The sequence below is a fragment of the Staurois parvus genome, unplaced genomic scaffold, assembly GCF_062004578.1.
Source record: "Staurois parvus isolate SC_StPar_1 unplaced genomic scaffold, SC_StPar_1.0 ptg002125l, whole genome shotgun sequence".
In the NCBI taxonomy this organism is placed as follows: Eukaryota; Metazoa; Chordata; class Amphibia; order Anura; family Ranidae; genus Staurois; species Staurois parvus.
The window spans coordinates 28,087-37,500 of record NW_028319921.1 but is presented as its reverse complement, the minus strand read 5'-3'; the positions used below and the strand labels follow the sequence as shown (position 1 = coordinate 37,500).

The 9,414-nt window shown below is 45.1% G+C and overlaps 1 long non-coding RNA gene across 1 annotated transcript in view; it reads right to left on the bottom strand.

Annotated features, from left to right (window-relative positions):
• Positions 1-2,541, bottom strand: part of LOC149432645 (uncharacterized) — a 55,338-nt gene extending 52,797 nt beyond the window's left edge. The window contains exon 1 of the long non-coding RNA XR_016308984.1: positions 2,370-2,541. This is a non-coding gene — a long non-coding RNA (uncharacterized LOC149432645). The remainder of the gene's footprint in view (positions 1-2,369) is intronic.
• Between the last annotated feature and the right edge of the window lie 6,873 nt (positions 2,542-9,414).

The window sequence follows — 9,414 nt, the reverse complement described above, 5'->3', positions numbered from 1 at the left end:
GATAGATAGATAGATAGATAGATAGATAGATAGATAATAGATAGATAGATAGATAATAGATAGATAGATAGATAGATAGATAGATACAGTTGTGTCCAAAATTATTCAACCCCCACTGAAATTGAGTGTTTTGGCCAGTTTGACATTGCTTTTGATCATTCAGTCATCTTGCTTACATTTACATTAAAGAGGCACTTGTAGGTCAGACAAATATAACATAACAGTTATAATGAAATAACCACAAATGTCTTTTCTGTGCTCACAGCATTATCAGTTTTATTCAACCCCCAAGTGACATTCAATCTTAGTACTTAGTACAGCATCCTTTTACAGTTATAACAGCTTTTAAACGTGAAGCATAGCTTGACACAAGTGTCTTGCAGCGATCTACGGGTATCTTCGCCCATTCTTCATGGGCAAAGGCCTCCAGTTCAGTCACATTCTTAGGCTTGCGCACTGCAACTGCTTTCTTTAAGTCCCACCAGAGGTTCTCAATCGGATTTAAGTCTGGTGACTGCGATGGCCACTCCAAAATGTTCCAGCCTTTCCTCTGCAACCATGCTCTAGTGGACTTGGAGGTATGCTTGGGATCATTGTCCTGTTGAAAGGTCCAACGTCTCCCAAGCCTCAGGTGTGTGACGGACTGCATCACGTTTCCATCCAATATCTCCTGGTACTGAAGAGAATTCATGGTACCTTGCACACGCTGAAGCTTCCCTGTACCTGCAGAAGCAAAACAGCCCCAAAGCATGATTGACCCTCCACCATGCTTCACAGTAGGCAAGGTGTTCTTTTCATCATAGGCCTTGTTCTTCCTCCTCCAAACATAGCGTTGATCCATGGGCCCAAACAGTTCTAATTTTGTTTCATCAGTCCACAGAACACTATCCCACAACTTTTGTGGTTTGTCCACATGGCTTTTGGCATACTGCAGTCGACTCTTCTTATTCTTTGGAGACAGCAAGGGGGTACGCCTGGGAGTTCTGGCACGGAGGCCTTCATTACGCAGTGTGCGTCTTATTGTCTGGGCTGAAACTTCTGTACCCACATCTGACAAATCTTTTCTCAGTTCCTCAGCAGTCACACGGGGACTTCTCTCCACTCTACGCTTCAGGTAGCGCACAGCAGTCGAAGTCAGCATCTTCTTTCTGCCACGACCAGGTAGCGTTTCAACAGTGCCCTTTGCCTTGAATTTGCGAATGATGCTTCCTAAGGTGTCTCTTGGTATGTTTAACATCTTTGCAATCTTCTTATAGCCATTGCCCTTCCTGTGAAGAGAAATCACCTCTTCTCTTGTCTTCCTGGACCATTCTCTTGCCTTCACCATGTTTGTAACCACACCAGTAAATGTCTAGAAGGAGCTGAGTATCACAGTCATTTTAAAGCTGCCTAATTGGTGCTTATTATGCTTGATTGCTGCTCGGTGACATCCACAGGTGTTTTCAATACCTGATGGAAAGCACCTGTATGAACCTCTGTTCTTCAGAGTGGTAGTCTTTAAGGGGTTGAATAATTGTGGCAATGAAGAAACCACATAAGAACCATTTACTACTGTATTACATAAACAATTGATGTCATTTTAGTTGCATTTGGGTAGTTACAACGTCCTTGTAGGATTTGATTCTGAATACAATTCCAAATGTACACTATAGTCCCTAAACCCCTTTACAGCATTGGGGGTTGAATAATTTTGGACACAACTGTAATAGATAGATAATAGATAGATAGATAATAGATAGATAGATAGATAATAGATAGATAATAGATAGATAGATAGATAGATAGATAATAGATAGATAGATAATAGATAGATAATAGAAAGATAGATAGATAGATAGATAGATAATAGATAGATAATAGAAAGATAGATAGATAGATAGATAATAGATAGATAATAGAAAGATAGATAGATAGATAGATAATAGATAGATAGATTGATAGATAATAGATAGATAGATAATAGATAGATAGATAATAGATAGATAGATAGATAGATAATAGATAGATAGATAATTGATAGATAGATAATAGACAGATAGATAGAATGTATTTCAATGCTATTTTCAGTATCTGGGTTGCTGGGATTTGTAGTCCGCCCAATGCAGGCCTTGTGGTTGGCCATGCCGGTGCCCTCATTCTCCTCTTGTACAGTTTGTACATCACTGTGGCTTAGCCCTCTAATCTTCGATGACTTGTGGATCGATTCCACCTGCCAGACTCGGGGTGCGGTGCGGAGAGACAGCTGTATGGATTTCCCGTCTGGCGTCACACAACGGCCATTTGTACGGCAGAAGCCTCCCTGTGATAGGGACAAGGAAGGCCGACGTGTCAATTCGGAGTCAGCTGACCACACACTGCCCATCACTCACCGGTCCATGTGATCATCGATGTCAGTCATTCCACCACCTGAGGGTCTTTCTGCAGGCCGGACCGGGGCAAACTAGGCATATCTGACCGTAGTCCATGCAGGGCCGCATTTATCGTTTCTTTCCTCCTCTAGGCCAGCCAGCTAGGTTCGCTCTGTCCCTGATCGAGTGTTAAGTGTAGTCCCGGCCCAGACTCTGTGCACCCCCCCCCCACCCCCACACCAGTCTGTCGCTAGACCTGTGCTTTTGTTTCAGATCGATGCGTTCAGTTACCAATTTCCTTTCATTGCATTTGTAACGAAATTCGTTTCATTTCGTTTATTCTTTTATCAACCAGATTCAAATTTTTTCCAATGGATTTGAAGTATTGGAATCAAATTCGAATGGAGAATATCGAATCTGAATTCATTGTGAAGAATAGCTGGTTCTATTCTACTCAAAATGTGAAATTTGAATTTCAGAAGATGGCTATAATCTTTCTATTTTATGCTATTCTATTCTATTTTTTCTATTTATTCTATTCCATTCTTTTCTATTCTATTCCATTCTATTTTTTTTTCTATTCTATTCCTGTTGTTTCCAGTGTTTTCCAGCCTTGTTCCCGGTGTGTTTTAACCACTAGCCTACAGGGCACTGTCACCCCCTTCCCCCCCAGGCCAATTTCCAGCTTTCAGTGCTGTCACACTTTGAATGACAATTACGCGGTCATGCAACTCTGTAACCACATGAAATTTTTATATTTTTTTTTATCAGATAGAGCTTTCTTTTGCTGGTATTTAGTCACCTCGGGGATTTTTATTTTTTCTTAAACAAACCAAAAACCACTGAAAATTTTGAAAAAAAAAATTTTTTTTCTTCGTTTTTGTTATACAATTTTGTAAATAAGTGATTTTTCTCCTTCACTGATGTGTGCTAATGAGGCTGCAGTGATGGGCACTGATAGGCTGCATGGATGGACACTGATAGGTGGCACTGATGGGCACTGATGAGGAGGCACTGGTAGGTTGCACTGATGGGCATTGACAGGCATCACTGATGGGCACTGAAAGGCAGCACTGATACATGACACTGATATATGGCACTGATAGACGGCACTGACTGGCACTGATAGGCGGCACTGACTGGCACTGTTAGGCGGCACTGACTGGCACTGTTAGGCAGCACTGACTGGCACTGTTAGGAGGCACTGACTGGCACTGATAGGCGGCACTGATGCACACTGATAGGTGACACTGACTGGCACTGATAGGTGGCATTGATTGGCAGCATTGATAGGTGGCACTAATTGGCATTGATAGGCGACACTGACTGGTACTAATAGGTGGCACTGATTGGCAGCACTGATAGGTGGCACTGATTGGCGTTGATAGGTGGCACTGACTGGCACTGATGGGTGACATTGAAAGGCAGCTCAGATGGGCACTGATATGTGGCATTGATGTGGCACTGATGGGCACTGGCAGGTGGCACTGATGAGCACTGACTGCTGGCACTGATGGACACTGACAGGTGGCACTTCTTGGGTCACACTGATCATCAGGGCACACTGATCATCAGTGCCCTGATGATCAGTGTACATGTCCCCTCCGTGGAAAGCCCTCCTCTCCTCTGTCAGCGTGACAGCTCGAGAGGAGAGAAATGCCAATAACCGTCATTTCCGTGTTTACATGTCATCAGCTGTGATTGGACACAGCTGATCACATGACCGAGCCAGCATCTTCAGCTCTTTCTGTGATCCGTGATCCGCTGTGTCCATTCCCTGAGCCGCGCATGCGCGGTGAGAATGGAAGGACGTCATATGACGTCCTATCAGAACGAGAGAACCACCTTGCGCCCGTCGTACTATATGGTGGTGGTTAAAGACATACAGTATATTTGAAATGTATTTTTAAAAATAATTTGTAATAAGAACACATTTCAACATGCAGTATATATATATATATATATATATATATATATACTGCATGTTGAAATGCGCTTTTACAACAAATTATTTAAAAAAATATATTTTTTGACTTTTTAGGGAAGGGGGGCGGGTAATGCCCACATGGAAGAAAAATATATTTGAAATACTACAATTTTGGCCATATTCAATATATTTATAAAATATATATATATATAAAAAATTATATATATATATATATATATATATATATATATATATATATATACTGTATATATAATTTTTTTTCTTTTTTATATATATATCAGGGGCAGACTGACAACTCATGGGGCCCCCGGGCAATAGGGGATCATGGGGCCCCTGTTTCCTTGCCCACACTCAAAGCACACCCAAAAAAGCCTAGAAAAAGGTACCAGGGGTATTTCATGGAACCCCCTACTGACCCGAGTGCTCGATGGTCAGTCCGCCCCTGATATATATATATATATATATATATATATTTTTTTTTTAAATATATTGAATATGGCCAAAATTGTAGTATTTCAAATATATTTTTCTTCCATGTGGGCATTACCTGCCCCCCTTCCCTAAAAAGTCTAAAAATAATATTTGAAGTGCAGGTCAATGATTCGGCCCTAGCAGTCCAGCAATGGCTGCCTACATACTTTTAAATAAAACGAGATTGCCAGGCTGAGACAGGAGAGCTCACAAAAGCGCCAAAAGTCATGTATGGGGCCCCCTGACGCCCGGCCCCGGCTCAGCCGTCGACATCGGAGTGGTAGCGAGTTAGAGGACACTGACAGCTGATGTCATCCAGGGAGATGTGACGGCCATAAATGATTAATCTCCCCTTGTAAAAGCAATCTCGCAGAACCGCCTGTTTCCACGACAAAGCCGGCGTTTGTCTTTTAATAAATTTGCAAGCTATGTATTTTATATGTACACATCCCGGCGCGTAACATCCATCGAGCGCGGGCGATACCGCCAGTGACAAGCCTTTAATGAATTCTGCAGGCGCTACTTTGTAGCAAAGAACGCGGTTAATTTAGCCGCAATTCCCAAGCGGGGAGATGTCTGTGTCGGGATGTCATTGTCCCCGAGACGCGGGATGGGAAAAGAATGAATATTTTAATAATAATGGCGCTTTTCAAACACTGGCTGCTCTTTATGGAATCCAACAACGAAAATAAGATATGCCGCGAAAAATGATGGATAAATCATTTTATCGACCGTGATTCGCTGGGAAAGATGAGATTGTACGAATATCCCAATGTTCTCAATGATATAGTTACGGGTGAGATGATTTAATAACCGTTGGCAGGGAAGTCACACGACTGGGGAGAGGGACCTAATGAGTTCTTGCGACTTTCCTTCCAGCGGTAGTAACAGGAAACCAGCAAGCGGGAGGGCAACCCGGGAGAGGTGGAGGCCTAGCTATACAAGATGGGTGACACCAAAGATCACCACGGTGAAGTGCGTATATTTTTTTAAGGAGATAACCTACTAAGGCCCCATTACTCAAGAAAAACAAATTTAGGAGGCACAGGGACTTCAATGCTTCTACCAAGAGTCGGGCGGACTGACAACTCATGGGGCCCCCGGGCAATAGGGGATCATGGGGCCCCTGTGTCCTTGCCCAAACTCAAAAAAGCCTATGAAAAAGGTACCAGGGGCATCTCATGGGGCCCCCTACTGACCCCCAGGCCCTCGGGCAGCGCCCGAGTTTCCAAATGGTCAGTCCGCCCCTCCCAAGAATACATGTCCAAAGAAATGGATCTGGTGGTGCAGCTCAGACACACAAGGCTCCCTCAATGGATACCCGGAAGAAACGCAAAGTGTAAAAATGGGTCACAAACCACAGAATCCTGAGTACCTTCAGTTGTTCATACCCACATGGAAGAAAACTATATTGGAAAGATATTTAAAAAATACTCTTCCCAGATATATTGACATATATTTGAAATGCTACAATTTTGGCCATATTCAATATATTTCAAAACATATTTCAATATACTGTATATATATATATATAAAATTCAGGAATGCAGCCAGAGAGAAGGAGAAATTATTGTTTTTTACAGCCTTTATGGGTGTAAAAGCAATCAGTGTAAAAAAAAAAAAAAATCTTCATCACCCCCCACAAGTGGTACGGTGTCACTATGGTGACAATGTACTGCTAGGGTGACAGTATGTTAAAAAAAAAAAACATACATAATAATACAAAAAAAAAAAATACTTTTTGAAAAATTATAATTTGTGGTTATAAACTAATTTGGGTTATTTTTTTTTTAACTAAAAATATAGATGAATACATTTTGGCCAAGAATTATGAAGAAAGATTATTTATTTGCTACATTTTATAAGAAAAACACTTTTTTTTCCAAATTTTTGGACTTTTTCATTTATATAGCAAAAAAATAAAAATCCCAGCGGTGAATAAATACCACCAAAATAAAGCTTTATCTGTCTCACAAAAACGCCAAAGGAAATTCATATGGGTACAGTGTTGCATGACCGCGCAATTGTCATTCAAAGTGCGATAGCACTGAAAGCTGAAAATTGGCCTGGGCAGGAAGGGGGGGAAAGTGTCCGGACTGGAAGGGGGTGAAAGTGTCCGGACAGGAAGGAGGGGAAAGTGTCCGGACTGGAAGGGGGTGAAAGTGTCCGGACTGGAAGGGGGGGAAAGTGTCCGGACCGGAAGAGGGAGAAAGTGTCCGGACCGGAAGGGGGTGAAAGTGTCCGGACCGGAAGGGGGGAAAGTGTCCGGACCGGAAGAGAGGGAAAGTGTCCGGATCGGAAGGGGGTGAAAGTGTCCGGACCGGAAGGGGGGAAAGTGTCCGGACTGGAAGGGGGGGAAAGCGTCCGGACTGGAAGGGGGTGAAAGTGTCCGGACCGGAAGGGGGTGAAAGTGTCCGGACTGGAAGGGGGGGAAAGTGTCCGGACTGGAAGGAGGGAAAGTGTCTGGACCGGAAGGGGTTGAAAGTGTCCGGACTGGAAGAGGGGGAAAGTGTCCAGACTGGAAGAGTGGGAAAGTGTCCGGACTGGAAGGGGGGGAAAGTGTCCGGACCGGAAGAGGGGGAAAGTGTCTGGACCGGAAGGGGGTGAAAGTGTCCGGACCGGAAGGGGGGAAAGTGTCTGGACTGGAAGGGGGGGAAAGTGTCCGGACTGGAAGGGGGGAAAGTGTCTGGACTGGAAGGGGGGGAAAGTGTCCGGACTGGAAGGAGGGAAAGTGTCTGGACCGGAAGGGGGTGAAAGTGTCCGGACTGGAAGAGTGGGAAAGTGTCCGGACTGGAAGGGGGTGAAAGTGTCCAGACTGGAAGAGTGGGAAAGTGTCCGGACTGGAAGGGGGGGAAAGTGTCTGGACTGGAGGGGTGAAAGTATCTGGACTGGAAAGGGGGGAAAGTGTCTGGACTGGAAGGGGGGGAAAGTGTCCGGACTGAAAGGGGGGTAAAGTGTCCGGACTGGAAGGGGGTGAAAGTGTCCGGACCGGAAGGGGGGAAAGTGTCCGGACCGGAAGAGAGGGAAAGTGTCCGGATCGGAAGAGGGGGAAAGTGTCCGGACCGGAAGGGGGTGAAAGTGTCCGGACCAGAAGGGGGGAAAGTGTCCGGATCGGAAGGGGGTGAAAGTGTCCGGACCGGAAGGGGGGAAAGTGTCCGGACTGGAAGGGGGGGAAAGCGTCCGGACCGGAAGGGGGTGAAAGTGTCCGGACTGGAAGGGGGGGAAAGTGTCCGGACTGGAAGGAGGGAAAGTGTCTGGACCGGAAGGGGTTGAAAGTGTCCGGACTGGAAGAGGGGGAAAGTGTCCAGACTGGAAGAGGGGGAAAGTGTCCAGACTGGAAGAGTGGGAAAGTGTCCGGACTGGAAGGGGGGGAAAGTGTCCGGACCGGAAGAGGGGGAAAGTGTCTGGACCGGAAGGGGGTGAAAGTGTCCGGACCGGAAGGGGGGAAAGTGTCTGGACTGGAAGGGGGGGAAAGCGTCCGGACTGGAAGGGGGTGAAAGTGTCCGGACTGGAAGGGGGTGAAAGTGTCCGGACTGGAAGGGGGGGAAAGTGTCCGGACTGGAAGAGGGGGAAAGTGTCCGGACTGGAAGGGGGTGAAAGTGTCCGGACTGGAAGTGGGGGAAAGTGTCCGGACTGGAAGGGGGGGAAAATGTCCGGACTGGAAGGGGGGGAAAGTGTCCGGACTGGAAGAGGGGGAAAGTGTCCGGACTGGAAGAGTGGGAAAGTGTCCGGACTGGAAGGGGGGGAAAGTGTCCGGACTGGAAGAGGGGGAAAGTGTCCAGACTGGAAGGGGGGAAAGTGTCCGGACTGGAAGAGTGGGAAAGTGTCCGGACTGGAAGGGGGGGAAAGTGTCAGGACTGGAGGGGTGAAAGTATCTGGACTGGAAGGGGGGGAAAGTGTCCGGACTGGAAGGGGGGGAAAGTGTCTGGACTGGAAGGGGGGGAAAGTGTCTGGACTGGAAGGGGGTGGAAGTGTCTGGACCGGAAGGGGGTGAAAGTGTCCGGACTGGAAGAGGGGGAAAGTGTCCGGACTGGAAGGGGGGGGAGTGTCCGGACTGGAAGGGGGGGAAAGTGTCCGGACTGGAAGGGGGGGAAAGTGTCTGGACTGGAAGGGGGGTAAAGTGTCTGGACCGGAAGTGCTTAAGCTGAGCTGATTTAAAGGGAAAGTCCAGTTGGGTATTCAGTGTGGAGGAACCCACATGGAAGAAAAATATATTTTAAATATAGTTTACAAATATTCTTCCCAACTATATTGCAAATGCTACAATTTTTGCTGTATTCAATATATTTCAATAAATAAATATATATACACTGCATGTTGAAATGCGTTTTTATTACAAAATATATGAAAAATATTTTTAAACACACATTTCAAATATACTGTATGTCTTTAAAAATACAAATCTACATTCTTGAAATGCATTTAAAAATATATGTCAAAATGATTTTTTTATATGTTAAAAAAATCTGAAGAAAATATTTTTAAAAAATATATTTTTAAAAACATATTTTTTAAAATATATTCTTCAGAATATATTCATGACGGTCTCCTGGCCTCAATATCATCGAGCCGCTCTGGGGAGATCTCCAACGTGTCATTCATGCCAGACAACCAACGACTTTGCCTGGCCTGGAGGCATTTTGCCGA